At 39.0% G+C, this 21544-nt stretch overlaps 1 protein-coding gene across 1 annotated transcript in view; it reads left to right on the top strand.

Annotated features, from left to right (window-relative positions):
• LOC146628730 (leucine-rich repeat transmembrane neuronal protein 4) overlaps positions 1–21544 on the top strand; it is a 127301-nt gene that overhangs the window by 83132 nt on the left and 22625 nt on the right. The gene's annotated exons all lie outside the window — the stretch shown is intronic.

Below are 21544 nucleotides of genomic sequence, written 5' to 3' on the forward strand. Positions count from 1 at the left end.
CAAAATCGTAATACAATTGTCGTCAGTTTGCTCACAGGGCTTTATTTTTACTTTCTAAATTTTATCCGCACTTTCACATTACACTATTGTCTTTTGAGAAAGACAATGTAATCTAATAAGAACCCTTTTTTTGTACTTATTTACCCCCATCACGCTCTCTGTTCCTTGAAGTTGTGCATTTCGCTAATCGTGGTGTGCACGGATGGACAAAGTGTTAAGACTTAGTTATGTTAACAAGGAGAAGGGCATATATAGCCTTTTTAGACATTGCTCTGGTAATGGGTCCTTGACTGACTGACAGGCCCATTCTCTGCACCTCCTGAGTGACAAGTCTGCAGTCGCCGCTGCAACGTAGGAAATGAGAGTGGAATTACAATACCAACCATGTCACCTCCTGAGGGGACAGGAGAAAGGAAAATACAATCACAGTCCCTATCAAACACACACACAAATGCACACATGCACGCACGCACGCACGCACGCACACACACACAGTATCAATTTGACTTCACTCTGGAGAAAAATACACACACAGTGGCAAACACTCAGACTCCAGCAATGGTTTTTTTTGTTTTGTTTGTTTGTTTGTTTGTTTTTGTGGGGGGGTATTATTATTATTATTATTATTATTATGCTGCTTTGTGTTGATCTTAACTTGGCATCTGCCCCATGTTGGGGGATTATCTGTCTGTCTTTAGAATATTGTGCTTTTATGTCTATATTTGAAGAGATATATACAGTAGATTTACTTACTATTATTATTTTTTTATTTTGACACGTTTCATTCATTTAAATAACATACAAAAAGTGAATGTGTACTCATGAATAATAATATAAGCTTTATTTTAAAGGAAGTGACAGTGTGACGACAAGGGGAAACTAATTTATTTCATCCTTATCCCTCCTTTAGGCTAGTCTGAGTAAGCCTGTGAAGAGCATGGTTTTCTTAGAAAGGCCTGTGAAAACACTCTTAATATTTTAGGGCGTCCTAGTGATTTGTTTAAAGAAACTGTAAAAAAAAAAAAAAAGACAGAGCTTCTTTCTATCTCTTTGGGTAACGTGTGCACAAAAAAGGAGAGACAGAGTAACAAGGAAAGAGAGAAACTGTGGAGGAGAGCCGAGGTACGTTTCTATTTACACCACATTAGAAAATGCAAATTCAAATCTGCATTTCTCTTCTGTCACTCAAGTTTAAGTATTCTAATCCCTGTAAGCGGGGAGGGGGGGGGCATACTCAGTGACAATGACCAAAACATCAACTGAGTGAGTGAGTGACCCGAGTGAACTCATGGGAGGGGCTTTGCAGCTTTTGTCCTGTTCATGATGTGACTTCAGCATGACCATTTTCGAGTCATTACCAGATCTGGTTAATGCTATGCTTTGGTAGATTAATGTTTAAGTGGGGACATTTCCTATTAAAAGCTTTCTATTATGTTTGCTTTTACATGAGGACAGCCAACAACCCCAGAGTCTGTTATGCTGCATTTACTGTTGTTCCCCTGTCGCTCTGACTTTATTGCCTGTGGTGGGGTGTTTATGAGTTTATAAAGGCTCATGATGCATCATCATGCTTTTACAAATTCAGACAACAAAACTCAAACTCATACCCTTCGCTCTTGCTTCCCATGGCAACCCTGTTCACCTCATTCCCTAACCATCCCAGCACACTCATTTGACCTTGTTAAACCCTCTAAACCACACTGCTTGAGAGCTGTTACATGCCACAGTAATCTCTATCAGGGGATTCATTTCCGTCACTGTTAAAGGGGGGACAGCTAATATCAGCCATATATAATTTACAGACACCAAGCTAAGGATCTTTAGACGAGAAGGGATGGCTATTGTTGTGATGTTACTTGAAGATGTAACCTTGGGGGCAGAAGTAGAGACAAGAGGCGAGGCAGTTAGTGCTCGGACAGAATACTGGGGCCTTTTGTGGCATGACAGGCCAACACAAGGTGAAGGGTTTGGAGCTGTATGAGCACAGGAGAGCCAGCAGTGGAAGCAGAAAGACAGATCCATGTCTTTAGTGTTAAGCAGCAGCTGTATGGATGCACAGCCACCATAATGAATCCTATTGAAGGTGAGCAGGGTCCAGGTGGCCAGCCTTTCAGGGGTGGACAAAAGGCAATCAGTTGTGTGCTCCCATTGTTTGCGTGTGCACATGTGTGTGTATGATGCAGACACTCCTGCACCAGTGAAAATGGGGATCAGTCAGAGAATGGAGTTGTGTATGGCATTGAGAATTGCTTTCAGGGGAGCTGGAGTGTGCTGCTGTAGATGGACTGGCATTATAGCCTCAGCAGACATCTATTGGAAAATCCCCCCAGAATTCGTTGTGGTTAGAATAAAGTCTCAGTGTCAAGCATAAGACCGGTCAATATTTCTCAACTGTAAATTGATAGTGTTGAGTGTATGGCACCTCGTGGTGTCATGGGCTTCTGGAATTGTTTTCATTGAGCTATAGGTTTCCAATCCTGCAGTTAATGATACTTGTTTTTTATTCTTTCAGCTGCAGCCATCTGTACTCTTGAGTTTCAAACTGGGCTCATGAGCACACCTGTTTGAGTGAATTACTGCCAATGCAATATGGTGCTGTTAAACAGGGTCATATGGGGAGAGAGATGGTGATTGTTTCCTTCCTAGAGATGCTCTTCGCACCCACAGCATGGGCCCCATTCCATAGATAAACCACCAGATGTTTCAGTGGTGTAGATTTGGCTATGAATCTTCTTAACTGCAGCTCAACGCACGGATGACAGACTGAGTATATGGTCAAATCACTGTTTGTGACAGCACCCACAATTTTAGTCTTTTAACAACCTCCAGTGGTGGTTTTCTTTTATTCCCTATGGCTTAGTAATTCCATGGATTCTCCTTACATTTTCTACATGGCTATATTTCAGATGGCCCCGTTTGTTAGTGCTAATGCATTTTAGTGTCAGTGACTAATTAAAACTGCAAGATCACTTTTTGTAAAACATCTGTTCCACTTTTAATAAGCAGGGCAGTCTTGAAGCGATTGTGTTAAGTGCCATTAAGTGTTGATCAAATGATGCTGCCCGGTCAAAACACTGCTGAATGCTCAGTTGAGCATATCCTAAATTAAATAAATGACAAATCCAAAAATCATTCTTTCTCCTGCTCTATGGGTATGTGTGGTAATGTTTTTACATGGCTATAAGTTTACTCTATCCTTTGGATATCCTTTAATTAAATTTAGTTTATTTTTTTAGGATGCTTTTAGGATATTTCTTATGCATATGTTTAGAAACAGTATTCAAATTCATTTTATTTATGCAGCACCAGTTCACAACAACCTCAAGGCGATTATATAGTGAAGGTAGAGCCTAGCAATCACAGCTCACAAGTGCTGGCTCACAGATCACCTGTGAGCCAGCACTTGGCAATGGTGGGAAAGAAAACCACCCTTTTAATTAAGAGACCTCCAGCATGTCCATGCTCAGGGAATGGTAGCTATCTGCTGCAACCAGTTGTGGGATGAGAGGAAAGAGAAGATTAACAAAAGAGAGATCACAGAGACAAGGGCACACTATGCGAGAGAGAACACAAAAGTTAATCAGAATCAGAATCAGAATCAGAATACTTTATTGATCCCTGGGGGAAATTATTTTTTGTTACAGTGCTCCATTTTAAACCAACATTAAGACAAGACAGACAATACGCTAACTAAGAATAGTACAATAATATACATATATATACATACATACATACATAAGTCACTTATAAATAAATAGTTGGAAAAGAAACATGTGTAGTTGTAGCAGCAAACAGTGTGTTAAGTGGATGCGTTGTACAGGGAGATGGCCACAGGCAGGAATGATTTCCTGTGTCGTTCAGTGGTGCTTTTCGGTAATCTCAGTCTCTCACTGAACGAGCTCCTGTGACTGACCAACATGTCATGGAGTGGGTGGGAGGTGTTATCCAACATTGTCTTTATCTTGGACAGCATCCGCCTCTCCGACACCACCTTGAGGGAGTCCAGCTCCACCCCCACAACATTGCTGGCCTTACGGATCAGTTTATTAAGTCTGTTGGCATCTGCGACCCTCAGCCTGCTCCCCCAGCATGCAACAGCATAGAGGATCGCACTGGCCACCACAGACTCATAGAAAATCCTCAGCATTTTCTGGCAGATGTTGAAGGACCTCAGTCGCCTCAAAAAATAGAGACGACTCTGGCCCTTCCTGTAAAGTGCTGTGGTGTTTTTAGCCCAGTCCAGTTTATTGTCAATGTGTACTCCAAGGTATTTATAGTCCTCCACAATGTCAACACTGACCCCCTGGATTGAAACAGGGGTCAAGTGTTTCCTGGTCTTCCTGAAGTCCACGATCAGTTCCTTGGTCTTTGCCACGTTGAGCTGCAGATGATTCTGCTCACACCACGTGACAAAGGAGTCGACCACAGCCCGGTACTCTGTCTCATCATCCCTGCTGATGACACACAATAGTGAGATACAATCACATCAGGAGTAAAAAAGAGGAGGGTAAAAGAAATGCAGTTTACTGTGGAACCTGATTATTCTTGTATGTGTTTAGAAGGATTTTAATTTCAATTCTGGACAGTAACAAGAAGCCAGTAAAGAGAAGCTTATATGCGAGAAATGTGATTTCTCCTTCTAGTCTCCATTAGTACTCTCACTGTGATGTTTTGGATCCACTGAAGACTTTCCAGGACGCTTTTAGAACAGCCTTATACTAGACAATACAATACTGGGCTGTCCACACTTATTTAGCTTGTTTATAGTGTTTCTTTTGATCTGTGGGCATTGTATCTATCCAATCAGGAACAATAAAGTGACAAAGAAAAGTAGTACCAAAAGTACAAAAGGTGATCCACCACAGCATTATTTTTTTTTGCTGAAAAATCTTGGTTTGTGGCATTTACATGGACATTACTTGAATGTACCAACCACTGTAACATTTCTGCACACCAAACACACACCCACGGCAACAAGAATGTCTTCTTCCTATCACCAAAAATGATACCGCAAGATTATTAAAGGTATTAAGGATTTCTCCAAATGTGATGTAAATATTGTTTGTTGGATTTCCTCTGCAGGATGAAACTAAAAAATCTGTATTGGTCAGTTTGAAATCAGAAATTGATATTGCATAACTGTTTACACACTTTAAACTTAGAAAACAAAGTTCTTTCCTGGTTTTCGCTTGTTGTGTTGACTCACTCAGTATCAGTAAATGGAAAAACAAATGTTAGTAATGTTAGTAATCCCTATCTGGGGCATCCTTTTATACCCACACAACAAAGAGGCAGGAAGAAAGACACATTCAGAAAACAATAAGATAAACAAAAGTTATTTATTTCAAAGTATGAGAGTGGTTCAAGATTTAAGTATCTTTTAATTAGTGCTGAATACTTATTGTTGCCAACAACAATATGTCTGCGCATCTGATCTCTGACTTTGCCCATTTTTAATTCCTAGCGGTTATTATTTATCATTCATTTAATTATTTTATTATTATATCATTATAAGCACACAAAGGTATCGTAAGGATGTCTACATGTAAAAGTTCTCTAAAAGGTAGTTGGGTAAAATAAATAAATAAATAAATAAATAAATAAATAAGCAGAGTGATCATAGTTTACAGATTGCATGAGGTGTATTGTCCCACGATGTTCTTTTTTGTAAAAGATAATGGATTTGGCTGGATACAACAAATCTCAAGGCTTTTTGTGTTTCTAAAGATTTTTTTTCTTAGTCATTTCACTCTGGATTCTTTTATATTTATTTCAGTCTTTTCTGTGCATTCCCCTATGCATGTACCCCATTGTTTGCCCCCATATAATGTCTAAAAGGCAGCATTTCAAGTCCTATTGTGTAAAGCATTGGTGTGCATTGCTGAACTAATGGCTTTTAAGATGTCAAAGGGAAATGTAGCACACAGAAAAAGAAAACGCCTTGCCCTGTGTGGGTTTTCATCTAAAATTGCTTCCTGTGCACTGTGCACACAGACCGCTGTCATCTGTTCTGCAAGAGACCTTTCTCTCTCCCTCAAAGAATAGTTAACAGCAGCAGCCAGCAATGACAACTCAAGTTGATACATATTAAATCTGTTAATGTTCACACTGTATCATGTACTTGAAAGCATGGTGTGCAATAGATGTCTCTGTTTGTAGCAACTTGTGTTTGAATTTTACACTTGGCTATGGTACTATCAGGAGTGTAAAAAGTGTGTTGCTGGCCATGAAAATGTGGCAGTGGGATGCATCACATCTCATTATTTTCACTGTAGCGTGCACTGCCTGAAAAAACAATGCAAATTCTCCTTTCCAGGTGAGCAAAGAAATTTCACATCTGCTGCAGTGCCACAGAAAGTCATCCATTTATACAATGTTTATTTGGTCTGGTAATCTTTTACCAGGGAAATAAAAGGTTGTCTGAGTTTTATCAGCTCTGCAGTACTCCCTTTGAAGGTTTCCTCTCAGGAAATGGAGGAGGAAGTGAGGGGTTGTGCACCGTCAGTTATCAGATATACTGTAGTTGCTCTGGGATATTACTTGCTGATAGATTCTGAATAAGACATCTGCCAAAATGCTAGAGAGTCACTTCTCGCATAGGTGCTTCACAGAAGAGCTGGTACCATTTCATTTCAAGATTGGAAATGGTAGAAGTTGTGAACGGTTCTTATCTGTGCAACATAGTGAAATTGCATACAGCCATTCTCAACCCCCTAATTTACCAAGACGCAAGGGTTAAGATGTGTAACCAACAGAAGAAGACAGCTCTACTATATCCACACCACTTGCAGAAACACATCAGAAAGGTGCTAAAATGAGACATATTGGCCTGTGAAGTCAGTATGGAGTGCGAGAGGGTTGAGACGCTGCAGACTCGGAGAGAAAAACACAGCCATGCTGCTGTTTCAGACCATAACCCTGGCAGCATCTCTTTGTACCATTTGTCTTCATGGATGTGACAGTCTTTAATTATTTTTAGGGGAGGGTAAATGATTTGTATTTCAGTCAGTGAGCATTAGGCATTTTCTTTATATAGTGCCAATAATTTTACTAAATGGCTCTCATGTGCTTCATCTGCATTTGAATTCTGTTTCTTTTAAAGCTCAGAATATTCTCACTGATACACTGCCATATTACTGCTATATGAGCCTCTAGTCTCTGCTTGATTAATATTATCAATAGAGTATAAGCTAATTTTATTACTACCAATGCTCTTGCTGTAATTGGCTTCATCGTGTGATTTTTTTTTAATGTCCTTCAGTCCACAATCTGTTAATGAAATTCTTTGTGAAAATCAACCAGAAGACTTTGAAGTTCTCTCAATTCCTTGTTCTTTGCTTTGTTGGTTTGCCTTGTACATTGGTGAAATCTTTCCTAAAGTTTTTCTTCCCCCAGCTCACTTCCCCTTCTATTTCCAAAGACATTGTCACTGTAAATAGATTTACCTTTCCCCATAGTAAAGTCTGGGTATGTTACTCCTGTTTCTGGGTATGTTTTTCACTCCCTACCCAAGCCTTTCATCTGCGACTGCCTAGCTTTCTTTAGAATCATGGTGAACTTGAGAGAAGCATTTATTGAAGGAGTGACATAAATAATAGTCCATCTGTAAGATCTCAGAGGTACCATCAATTTTTTGTAACTTAAAAAAAATGCATATTAACCAGTGAAGCCTTCTGCTTGTTTTGTATATGTTAACTACTCAGTTGTAAATATTTTTCTCTTGTTTTCTCCTTAGAAAGAAATATTATAACAAACCATGAATGTTCAAATATCATGTCTATGCATCATTTGACAATGTGTGAAAATAGCCTGTTCAGAAATGTATCTCCACACTCTGCCATGTCTTACTAAGCTGACAGTGTTACCTTTCTATTCATAATATTTAAATCTTCCTGCCATATGACAGCAAACAATGTAGGAGTGGCTTCCAAAATCCCTAGTAATCCATCTTTGCAGTGATTACTGCAAGAACTGGCACTTAACTGCTTGTGACAGCCAACATGAAACACTGAGACAGATGTCATAAGTTATTGTCGTTGGCAGTCAAGAAGCATTATACAACTTTAATGATGACTTTCATCAAGCTTCACAAAGCCCCTTCGACACCAAACACGGATGTCGTGTTCCTCAGTTTGCAAAACCTGATGCCCAAATACACCACTAAAGACTCTGAGATGAAACTGGAAGAACATGGTTCCCAAAAGACTTAGTGAAGCATGGCCTGAAGCCACCTTGAACCATACCACTACTCCTGAAATAACTCAAATGTAGTTCATTTTGCAGAGTGAAGATACTGTATGCACAATAGATGTACTCAGTCGGCAGCAATGGCCCGGGGAGTCCAAAAGCATAAATGAGGCCTGGGATATTGTATTTCAGTTGCTTCCTCTCCCCTTTTTCTGTCATTTGTGTGCATATCCACAACTTGCCATCTCTCTCCAGGTTTGGTTCCTAGAACAATTTACAGTGATGCTGACAGAAGTCTACAGATCCTAACTCCTACTTGCATCCCTCAGCTCATTAATGTTCACACTGCGTAGTTCCTCTTCTGGCTTCCCTATCCTCTACTAAGATGTCCCTTACTCTTGCACAGCACCTAGTTTCAACCCCATTTTCCACACCTAAATCCTTCTCCATGGGACAAGCATACCCTCCGTTACCCCAGCCGCATTATGACAAAAACTCACTCATTGAGGAATGTTTCCTCGATGAGTGGGAGACAGAGACATAATCCTCTGCTTAACTCATCAGACCATTAATAATGGTGGTCAATCCTGTCAAAGCCATCCGGGGAAAAGAGAGAAAAAAGAGGACATTAACAGGGTGGTCCTCTTTGAGGATGATCGGTCTTCTGTATCATGCAAAAAAAATATTGCTTGCCAAAGACCACCAAAGTGTAATGTGCAGTCTTAATGAATGAGAATAGCAAATGAAGGACTGGCATATACAAACATCGGCTGTCTGAATAATTCCATTAGAAAGCAGTCAATGTTCATTTGGGCTGTAATTAGGTCCCATCTCCCAGAGACATGTGCTCTGATTGATAGTCAAATTGCAAGAGATTGTGTTTACTTTTTATCTCTATTAGGAATTCTTCCCCTACTTTATGTATCATGTTCTCTCTTTCATCTCTTCCAAACTGCTGTCCATCTCATGAATAAATAGCCCGTTCGCACTCCCGAGGTGTAAGGACACCTTCCGCGTTGTTATGGTATGCGCCGGGTTATGGATGAAATCCAGTGTAATGATGGCCCCGCGGTAATAGACGTTCCAGCCCTGTATTCCAGCCCTAAACCTAGCCCTAACCAAAACCTTATTCCTGACCTTAACCAGGACTTTAATGACGTAAAATAGCATGTTTCCAAGCGATTCCTCATTTTTTTAAGGTCGTCATTTAGGAACGTGGTGGGTAGCCAAAAACGTAATAGGTTGACGATTTGTCACCTAGCGTAAAATGTTACGCTTTGGAAGTGAGAACGTGTTGGAATAAACCAGTGTCTGGCCAGAGGTTGAATCCTGGAAATGGGAACACAATTACTGTAAACATAAGGAACACATCTCTAAAGGGGGGGCTGGAAGTTAAAGCAGAAGTGCTTTGTGTATGCCCACTTTTAAATCTCCTTTTTAAATGTATGTTGTTACTCACAAAACTCATTTGAAAACATTTCCGTATCCCAAAGTCTTTTCCTGCAGTGAAACATTTTTGAAGCGAAATCCCTAAAGTGATTTCTTTTCAATGGATGATTGTGTAATCTATCTGTGAGAGAAGAGGTATGGCATCATGGTGTCATCATGATCCTTGAAATCGTTAGCCTAAGGGCAGCTAGTACTTGCTGTGTTTCAGTTTTTGGGGTTTTTTTTCAGTTGTGTATGTGCCTTCCAGTGCAGTGTTTTGGGTAGTTAACATACAACACATTTGTTGAAAGCAGGATCTTTTTTTTTCTTCATTCACACTAACTGGGTGGTTTTTGTCATATGTATGATAGGTGACGTGTGATTCCCTTGTAGTAGTGATTACATCGATTTTTTAATTGCATCCACATCATTGTTGTAATAAGCTCCACCGTGCACATTTTAGGGGCAATGTTTATGTATTTTTGAAAATCAACCTACCTTACCTGGCCCTCTATCAATGCAGAAAAAAAAGACTAAATCGGTAACAACATAACATACATATCCTGTTCTTTGGCCCCTCCTTTACTAAAGGCCCAGCACATTTTGTGCTCAGCAGTTTTGTTTTTGTTACTGTTTGCTCAGGAGGCTGGACAAATGAAAAAGACAGCCTATATGATCCAATCCACACTCACCCTGGCAGCCATGTGCGCAATCGGAGTATGCTGGCAGCGCCTGCAGTAATGACTTAATATCAGTCCTCCCACGGAGGAGCAGATGAGAGCACAGGTGTGCAGATTCTCCCTTGTCACATGGCACTGCAGGGCCCACACAAGCTATTCTCCATTACTTAAACTGCCATCAGGTCATTTATATACACTCTATCTATCTATCTATCTATCTATCTATCTATCTATCTATCTATCTATCTATCTATCTATCTATCTATCTATCTGTCTGTCTGTCTGTCTGTCTGTCTGTCTGTCTGTCTGTCTGTCTGTCTGTCTGTCTGTCTGTCTGTCTGTCTGTCTGTCTGTCTGTCTCGGTGTTTGCTTAGCCATTACATGTTATTCCTATGGAAAGATGTGGAACCATGGCTTCATACCATCAGGAGAAGGCATACATGTATTTGTTGTTTTCTTTAACTTTCTCTCTCTTTTCACATTTTTCTTCTTCTGTCTCTATCTGTCTTTCTCCTCTCTGTCCCTCATACACCCACGCTCTCACATGTGCCCACATAACCACATTCTCTTGCACAAACACATGGAGAAGAGGCGAAGTAAATGGTGATGTGTTGTAATCTGAATATGTTTTGGCTTGAAATCCATCCAAGGCGACCCCAGATGCCGTTATCTCAGATGTTCATGCTCGGTTCTCTCAGCAGGTCGGGATGCCTCACTGCTGATGACTTTGTTCTTCCTTAATAACTTTACCAACATTTGTTGTTCAAGATCTATTTTCATTCCTGCTTAATCTGAAACCCAACCTTGTAGATTTTCTTTTAGGGTTTATTTTGTGGTTAGCTCCAAATTAGAGAAAAAAAAAGCAGTCAGATACCAGTATACAGTATCACAGTTCTAGTTTATACTCCTGTAGAACAAACTCTAAATTATTTCAAGGAGAATTTAAAGTGTATTTCCAGTCCATCACAAACTGAGCACTGATCCTTTCACACTTTCTTCCTCAGATTGCACCAGTTAATTGTGTGGATACAGATTGTCCTAACCAGACATTTTTGATGTCTGTAGTAAAAAGGAATAAGCTTGAACTGAATTTTAGCTTTAAATAAATAAATAAATACGTAATAATTCCGCAAACTAATCTGTTATCATATTGAATCACTATTAGATATATTTTAAACACAGTAATACAGCATAACACATAATGCCATTTGGGTAATTAGGCAGCTGATGGTATCATCCGTCTCTGATATTTTATGTGATTTTATGTACATTTAAAAATATATATACGGTACATAGCTGCAAAAACCAGAGTGAGAGAATGCATTTCTCTCCAGTACAGACTTCTGACAGCTTACATTTACAATGGTGCCACACATGTCCTATTAGGCCAATGAACTTTTAAATATGACCAAAACATATTGTGTCAGACAAAAGCACATGGGTTTGAAATAATAAAAGAATCAGATTTGATCTAAACAGTCACACTCACCATGCACTATTTAGAGTTTCCTGCTTTTATTTTCCACCCGAAAAAGTAGGGGTACTGTGAAAACTGCCGATTAAAATGGAATCCACTGATTTTCAAGTCAGTTAAAACTATTTACTTTCTAAAAACAGTAGGAAACCATAACAAATGTTGAACTTGAGAAATGTTCTTTCATTCTGAAAAATAGTATATGCTCATTTCAAATTAATGCCGCCAGGGTACACCAAAATTTTGAGAAACAAGTCTGTCTGCTATTTTTCTGCAACATAGCTTCAAAGTGCTGGGTGATTCATTAATAGGGCTCCTCTTTGAGTCTGATCAAACTTGCCTGAACCATGCGTCTGTGCATGTGTGAAACTGACAAGCAACTGAATAAAATTGTATTACCTATTCATACACAGTATAAAAGTTTTATTTTAACACAACTGAATATGTAAATTGATACGAGTTGGATGGATACAAAAATAATGTGCAATCATAAGGATGCAGAATAAATACACAGAATACAATCTTTTTGTTAAATTTTACAACAGATGATCATTGTCATGGCATAAAATGTCTTCAAATGCATTTATTTGATAAAAATAAAGCTTTAATTAACTTGCAAACAAAGGCAGAGTATGTGAAAAATATATCACTTGTACAAGTAATAATATTCAAACATTTGCCATTAATTTGGCTAACCTTATGACATGTTCAGTACATTACAGCTTTAAAAAAGGATGATTCATATGATTTGTAACAGAGCTGAGTGGATTGTGGGTGTTAAATTAGAGAAAACCTTCAACTTATGAACAATTGAGGCTAGAGTTCATTCCTAATTTTTATACAGATGCAGAAATAGCACTAAAACTGGGAGGAGAAAACATATATTTTCTGAGTATTTGTTACCTTCGATTCAGAAGTCATCTATAGGAATATACACTGTATATTAGAGAAAGAATAAGAGTAAAGAGTCCATGATAATGTACGTTTTGCATATTTTTCAAAGTAAGATCCCACAGTCAGAGCAGTCCTAGTGGTGAAGGTCAGAAGAGATTTAGTTTGAATAAATAACCCCAATTTGAAGAAAAAAGAAAAAAAAAAGAATGCAGTGATCTGAAAATCTCATGAACACATATTTTCAAAACTTTATCTTAGTATTTATTAGTATGAACATTTAATTACTAAAATGCCCACAACCTGTCACCACCTATGTTTGAAACTATATATGTATTAGGAAACCATAGTACACCACTGGCATATTTTTCAGGTATCAAAACGTTAACTTAGTATTTGTTTACTAAAACCACCTACAACATTTCCTCAACCATGTTTGAAACTTGTCCTAAATCTTTTTTTTCCTTTTCTTTCTGTTGTTCTTGTTTCCTTTTACACAAAGTGAACACAATCCCTTGCTTTGAAGTAACACACAGACCATATCTTTTCTTGAAGAAAAATGATTGAGACAGTCTGTTTTCTTAGGGTGTAATAAGATTGGCTCAGATGACACATCCACTTCATCAGACTAATTGCCCTTTCCTACAACAGAGGGATTTGCAAGTGCCCACGGGACATCAAAGACAAGCATCGTCTGCTCAACCTTACATCCACTGTCTGTTTAACATTCCTACTTATAAAAACACTGGTCGTCTTAATTGACTTGGCCCATCCAGAGAAGCTCTTTCATATTACTGAAAACTAAGCTGCTTGTGAGTGTCATAAGGCAAGCCAGCAAGGCCCCGGAGAAAATATTCTGCGACAGCTTCTCTCCCCTGAGCCCTTATTGTTCTTCCAATACTGCCATTGGCTGAGAATGGAACATTTGGATGATTAAAGGGATTTGGTGGTGCACTGTGTCATGTTACTGTAATCTCCCAGATGATGGATTAGGGGTCTGCCCTGTCATACTCTCCTAATCTGGCCATGCCAACATGCGTATGTGTCTCCCAGTTGCCTCGACACCCACACCATCTTCCCAGAGGTTTCAGCTGCCCTGGAGGAGTAACAATCTCAGTTTGACCTGGTTAGCCAGATTCCTGAATACAATAGTGGCTCAGTCTGTGAATGCCTGGCTCTTATGCTTCTGCATTCCTTCAAAATAAAGGGATTATTGCATATTCTTGATTTTACCTCTTATATATGATCTAAATGTAATTTTTATTAAGGATGAGAAAGTAGAAGGCTGGTGGTAGGTAGAGCGAGATAATCGCTCTTCAGAGCAGTTTGAACCTCAGGGAGTGTCACATTTGCCATCTGTCATAATGGACACCAGTGACTTGACTGGATTGTCTAAAAGGTTTTTGAATTTGATAAAGCAGAATGTTATTGAAATTAATAAGGTGAAAGAGACAGATGGGAGCGTTGGCCTTTACCTTGTAAGTGGCTGCTGTTGCTTTTTGACAGGTTTTATAAGAAAGGAGGATGAGAAGGAAAAGAAATGGAGAAGGGGCAGAGGGGATGAGACAAGAGAATAGCTTTCGACTACACCTAACAATAGCCTTGTCATCTCTCTCCAAAGAGCAGATGCCCAGGTTCCTGGTGGCATCTCCAGAGAGAATGTCAGGGAAGAAATAAATCTCCCAGCCAATTTATGGGAGGAAGGTGAACTTTTTACTAGCTTTCCATAGTAAAGGCAAGAAGAGAAAATCACTGACAGCTCTGGGTGGAGATTTTCTTTCTTCTTTCCTAGTTGACATGGCATTTTTATTCATTGGACCTCCAGAATGCACTCTTGTGCATCGTGGGACTGAAAGAGAGTCAAAAACGGTCCATGTGAATCTTGCCCAATAGCAGGGGGGTAAAAAGTGAGAAGGATTTCTTTATATAAGAGAACTGAAACCAGACAGTTCCCGCTCACTCTTTCTATTTTTGTTTCTCTGTTTTTCAAAGTATTTGAAGCAATTATTGATGTTTTCAGGTAAACGGGAACATAAAACATACACACACGCACACACACACACACACACACACACACACACACACACACACACACACACATATAGGATAAGGGACAGATTTAACAATGCTCTTAGCCAGTTTTTGGTATGTACAAAAGAGAAACAGTGTGACTGAAAAGTATATATTGGCATTATACGTTTTTTTCTTAGTGTGACACTCTAATTGACCCTCTGGCCAATATTGAAAAGTAGATTTGTGCTGGTTTTCCTTTGTTGTAACAATTATTGCACTTGAATTATTACTATGAACTCATACTCCACAGTCTAACTTTGGTGTGGAATGTGACATCTGAGCAGTTACTGTTCGTTGTAACTATAGGGACGACTAACAGAATGATTAACATCCAATGTAATTCTATTTAGAAAGATTGTTTATTTATAGTGCTATGCAAAGGTAAAATGGTAAATGGCCTGTATTTATATAGCACTTTACTAGTCCCTAAGGACCCCAAAGCGCTTTACATATCCAGTCATCCACCCATTCACACACTGGTGATGGCAAGCTACATTGTAGCCACAGCCACCCTGGGGCGCACTGACAGAGGCGAGGCTGCCGGACACTGGCACCACCGGGCCCTCTGACCACCACCAGTAGGCAACGGGTGAAGTGTCTTGCCCAAGGACACAACGACCGAGACTGTCCGAGCCGGGGCTCGAACCAGCAACCTTCCCATTACAAGGTGTCGATCAAGCCTTTATTTATTTATGCCTTGCTAGGAAAATGCACAGCAATTTAATAAAGCTAGTGATTAAAAACAAAAGCACAAACAAGTTTAAACTATTAGATAATTTAAGGCAACTCTGAAGCTTTTTTTTGTAATTTCTTCAAGTAGTTTTCATCAATAGTTCTCCAGGCTTCTTGGACGACCTTCCAAAGCGCTTCTTTCGATGTTGGTCCTTTTGTTTAATTTTTTTTTCTCAAGATGATCACACAATACTTTAAGAATGATGAGGTCAGGGCTCTGGGGTGGCCAGTCAATGACTAATACTGTTTTACTGTGTTTTTTTTCTAGGTATGCTTTTGATGATGTGGCAGTGCTTTGGGGATAGTTGTCATGCTGAAAAATAAAGTTATTGTCAAACAGAAACTTTCTAGATAGTATTAGATGGTAGATCTGACTCTATCTTTCTGCTTTCAAAATTCAGTTAAACTGTCTCAATGCCGCTGGCTGAAATGCAGCCCAAATCATGACAGAGCCTCCACCATGGTATATAGATGGCTGTAGACGCTCACAGTCGTGCCTCTCCCCTGACTTCCTCCATTCATATTAAAAGAAATTTCACAATGACTGACAAAGACTTGAAAAAAATTGAAATTTTAAAATTGTATTTATCAGAGACCTGTTGCCACTGATTTTCAGTCTAATTATTGAGTAAATTGGCTCAGCCTTTTCTGCCTGTTTTCCATCCTTAAGAATGGCTTCTTGATAGCCATCCTTCCAATGAGAGCATTTCTGACAAGGCATTGGTGAACAGTAAACATTTCAACGGAATGAGCAGATTTTTCGCTAGATTTTTGTTCCCTTTTTTAAGGACATAACCATTGCATACTGTTCAATTGCTATAGAAAGTTTTGTAGACCTGCCACGTCTTTTCTTCACTTGTCAGGTTTTCTCATTATTTTTTGTAAAGATACACTGCACTCCATACCAAGATATCCAAATCTCTCACCCAACCACTTTTTACGAGTCACCTTGTTGTGCAAAAATACTATTTTATTGCTGTCAGACTATGTTGTTTTTTGCATTTTTCATAGATTCAGCATGAAGTGGGAACAAATCATGTGTTTTGCAGATTACAGTCTACCTTATTGGACTTCATTTGTTACTAAGAACGTTGCATTTCCCTAATGACAGATCAGGAAACCTGGCCTTCTTGGCGTTTCTGGGTGGTGTGCAAAAAGATGCTCCATCTGGGGACTTTGTCCATAGCAAACTATGTTCAAGGATAACGATTGCAGCTGGCACCACAACCCACTCGGACATAGGCTGATCATTGATCAGATCTGCAACCATATGTCTTGGAGGAGCTGTGCTGTCAACCCATCACAACATGATGGCGAGTTAGATCAGTCATTAGGGGAGGATCCTAGAGTGCCCGAATGTGTATGAGGACCGGGGTGTCTGGCAGACGAGTAAGCTGGGGATAATGAGCACGACTGGATCATGTTCTGTAATTCCATTGTTGAGGTGGCTGTAAGGTAGTTGGTGACCCTAAATCAAGTGGTTAAGGGACCTGTCAAGGTGAATAAAAAGTCCTACTGACCTTGGATAGCTAGTGGAACTTGAAGGCAGAACTTTTAGTTTTTTTATCCTTTGTTTAAGAGGCTGGTTTTTTAATGTAGTAAACACAGGATACAGGGCATAAGAAAATGTTTTACATAATACAAACATGCTAGTAAGGGTATTCTAATAATTCTTTTGTAAAATTGAAAACAATTAAGAGGCTCACACATGTTATTTTACGGCATTAGAGGATAAATCTATTTCTTTCAGTCATACTAATTCTAATCATATTGAATGTCAACAGTGGCACTAAAATCTTAATTTTGGTTTCAATTAGACGAACATGTTCAACTAACAAGATTGTAATCACATAAAATGTTTATTTCTTGATGTTGCTAAAGAAAAAGATGGGGGCAAAACTTTACTTTCATCCTTTGTTTCATTCTTTGTGGACAATGAAAGTGCAACATTCTGTGGCAGTTCATACATCTTCAAATATTTTAGCCCAGACCATAGAACTGTCTTACCATCTAATTAATTAAAGTTTCAAACATTAATTTAGTGATAAAATTTGATGCAACATTCACCTCTGAAAAGGATAATTCAGATATAATAAAAGTGATTACATTTTAAACTGCACAATGTAATACACAGAAAAAGACATCTACAGTATCAGTGCCAACAAAGGAACTTGATTATAGTCTACCACATAATAGACTTCAATTAGAAAATAAATATAGAAATACATTTAATTATTTCTTTAGATCTGAATGAACTTATTACTATGCTAAGACCTTTTCAGCACATTTAAATAGCTTCTATCTGAAAATGGGGGCGAAAAAAATGCCCATCAGCCAATATACTGCAAGTCCCATCAATAAAATATAAAACTTGAGGTTATGAGCTGGACCTGTGTGTGTGTGTGTGTGTGTGTGTGTGTGTGTGTGTGTGTGTGTGTGCTTGCGTCTGCGTTTACATGGTGGAGTTTCATGGTGTCCCTCCGTGTTTCCTTTGGTGTAAGCCAGGCTGACAGTCTTGTATTGTACCAGAGGGATTCACACTACAGAGGTCAGCAACTACTTTCACTCGTTCAGTGATGACGAGATTTTGCACTTAAGAGCATAACTCTCAGGTCTCACTGGGCAGTGCAGTGAAGATATTTTGAAAAGTCACTACATGACATTGTAGATGTAGTGAGAAATTTTAATGAGAAAACGCTTCCTCGTCTCTTTGGTTGATGACTCAGTGGTAGTCAAAGCGACAAAAAAACTTGGAGAAAAAAGGTTTTATTAGCAATTTCTTTACAAGGAACAGTACTAAATTAACGTGTAATTTTTCACATGCTGGGTCTTAATAACGTATACTTTTTAAGAAAAAAAATGTGGCTATGCAAACTTCAGCTGTAGGGTGAAGTCTCCTGGCCCAGAAGCGAATTTGCCCACTGAATCCGCAGTGCATGTTGGTTCTGGGCAGAGCTGAAATCAAGATGTTGCACATTCTGTGGTAGCTCCAGCTCTACAAGATGTCAGCTATACCTGCAAGTGTTTGCAGGAATGTAACAGAAGCTGCCAAGGCACTACCAGAGAAGTCCATTCTCTTTCTGTTTTAATGAGGCCAGCCCACAAACAGACACATCACCTTCACAATCTCGGCATGAGGAAGCTCATTAGTATGTGCATAAAACATAAGGTGGAGGGAGATGTACAAATGGTGTGCTGTCCCTCCATCCAAGGTGGTGTTATTATGTGCATATAATTCGTTACTCGGCCAATATATTCCTTATATATTATTAAAATTTATAAACCTATTTTTTGTCACTTCATTTCACCTTGTATTGATGTAGAAATGGTTGTAGATTTTTGCTTTATCTGTTGAACATCATGACAGAGTGAGCCACAATTTGTTGCAAGATCTTAACATTGCTTGTACTTTGAGTCGGCATGGCACACATATTCAATCGCTTTGATCTTTTCAAATTCATATTGTCTCAGTACTTCTACCACAGAATGACATTATCTATTAAACTCTAAAGCAGTGGTTCTCAAACTTTTCACATTGAGTACCACCTCATAAAATATATGGCTCTTGAAGTACCACCCTTATGACCACATTAAAGTACAGTAGTCTAGGCCTATTTAACACCATATACAGTTTACACGAGACAATTTTATTTCTTATATGAGTTTTATTTCTTTTAACTGTTATAAACAGAATGTGACAAGTGATAATAATAACAACTGTACTGCATTAAAACATTCACAGCAAGTGGTATATCTAATCTTTAAGTGATGACGTATGTACCCTGCTTCCAAGTCCAAACTACTCTGCTTTTATTAAGGTTGTTGTGTTTGTATTGTAAAAGTCAGTGATCACTGTCGGTCTCGCTCACGTTTTACAGCTCAGCCCATGCAGCAGTATATTAATGACTAACCTCATATTGTGGATGGATTATCTCAGTTGTTCTCCTGACTGAAGTTTGGTCCGTTTACAGCATCCTGCCATGCGATTGCATTTGTCCCTAACCATCAGGAACCCTTGGTTAACTTTTATCGAAAGTAAATAAGTTAGCATTCAGCCTCCAGCTTCAATTTGTTTATATTATGCTAACCATAGATGTGTCGCTAGCTACCACATAGCATATCATTTTATACCAGCTAGCCCAACGTCAGTAACCCTGAAAATGTCACTGCTATTTAGTTTTCTGTCTTCATTTATATCGGAAGTGATAGCAGAGCTGTACTTTCAAATTTTTCAGAAATCCCTCAGTCAGAACATGGTATATTATTTAATCTTAAACATTTTTTTTTTGGAGACTTCCCGCATACCACCAGAGGGAGCCCACGTACCACCAGTGGTATGCGTACCACAGTTTGAGAATGCTCTAAAGGAACATTATTGACTAAGAACATTAGATTTAGCAAATCTGCTGCCTACTGCATGTCAAGGCATTTTTTCCGTCTTTATGTACTTAAATGTCAAGTTTGGTTGTGTCTTGGCGTTTATCAATGTGACCTGTATGATCTATATTGGTACTTTCAGGCTTCCTACTGCTCCTTAAAGTAGACAACCAGTGCTTTTGAGTATAGTTTATTATAGTAATTACATGAGGCTGACCCGCTTTATTCATTTTCATGAGAAACTAGACTGGACAAAACCGCTATATAAATCCACCTGGAAATGTTTAATGAAAACTGTAAAACCCAGTATGACATTGAGTCATATACACATTCATTGTGGTTATTTTTTTAGTCCACTGTATTTTTTTTTTTGTTTTCTGACTGAACATGTTATGGTCCCAGGTTATCGTGATGTTTTTGAGCATCAAAAACATTGCAATTTGTCTCTTGCTTTTTTTGTTGTTTTTGTTAGATGCATTGTGGATCCTGTTTTTAATTAAATGTTACTCCAGTATCTCCAGTGTTCTTCATTTTCTCATGTTCCCCTGTGTCTGTCATCTTTCTGTCTTCATGTCTCAGTGGCATTTGTCTTTTGGTTAATATCCGACTTACTTTGAAAGTTAGTTTTCTCTTGTGTCTAGCTGAAGTTATGCTTTCTTTTATTTTCCCAGCTTTATAATTTTTTGACCTACCCACATTGTTTTCACCTGTTTATTGTCTCTCCTTCGCCCCCTTCCCAGCTGTGTCTGTCTGTATCATCAGTCCCTTGCTTATATATAGAACTGCCTCTTGCTTTGTCCTTTGTTAGATCCTCCTGTTGAATTCTCAGTAGTATTACATGTGTCACGCATTTTTTCAGTTCGTTCTGTAGTTCTGGATTATGTTCTCTTTTGACTTTACTGGAACTCTTTGCTTTACATAAGTATATATGACACAGTAGAAGTGAGTGGTGTTGATTTTTCAGCAAAATCACATATTTATTTGCTATGTTCTGATCATTAAGCTGTAAACAATAACAGTGTGCGGGGTATTTGGATGGGACTCCAGATACCCGCAAACCAGTCTGGATCGCTGTCTTTCCCTCCTCTGCTATCTATATCAAGAGTGCACACAGAGCCCAAAATGAACAGGGTGAAGTGTGCACTTCACCTGAATTCACACAGAATATGGTAATCTAGCACCTTTCCTCATGGCTTGTGCAGAGGTACGGGCATATTTATTTGTGCTTTAGAATGTGACTGGTCTTAACATTCAGAGATATAATGTATGTCTTTGAGTCAGTGATTTATTCTCACCAGTGCAGCTTCCTCAGCATTAAGGCTATGTCCACACGTACACGGGTATTTTTGAAAACTGAGATTTTCCGTTTTCAAAAATAATCCCGTCCACATGTAAAGGCAGAAATGAAGGAAAACGCTGCTAGGAACATGCCAAAGCAGCAGGTGGCGATATATTCCTAACCGTGTAGAAATGTTGGCCAATCAGAAGTCTAGAAGCCTCGGTGGGAAATAGTAAACAAAGCTGGGGCATAGAAGCAGAACCGAGTCCTATGTGTGGAGGGACAGTAACTGTGTGTGTATATGTAAGCATTTAAACACTGCAGAGAGTACAATTAACAGTAACAGTATTGTAGAAATTCATTTCACCAAAGCAATAATGTGGCGCACAGTGTGACGTCAAAAAAGGCGCACACCTTTGACGC

Source organism: Diplotaxodon limnothrissa, linkage group LG7 (genome assembly GCF_057381915.1).
Source record: "Diplotaxodon limnothrissa isolate DT_005_m linkage group LG7, D_limnothrissa_male_GT1.1, whole genome shotgun sequence".
In the NCBI taxonomy this organism is placed as follows: domain Eukaryota; kingdom Metazoa; phylum Chordata; class Actinopteri; order Cichliformes; family Cichlidae; genus Diplotaxodon; species Diplotaxodon limnothrissa.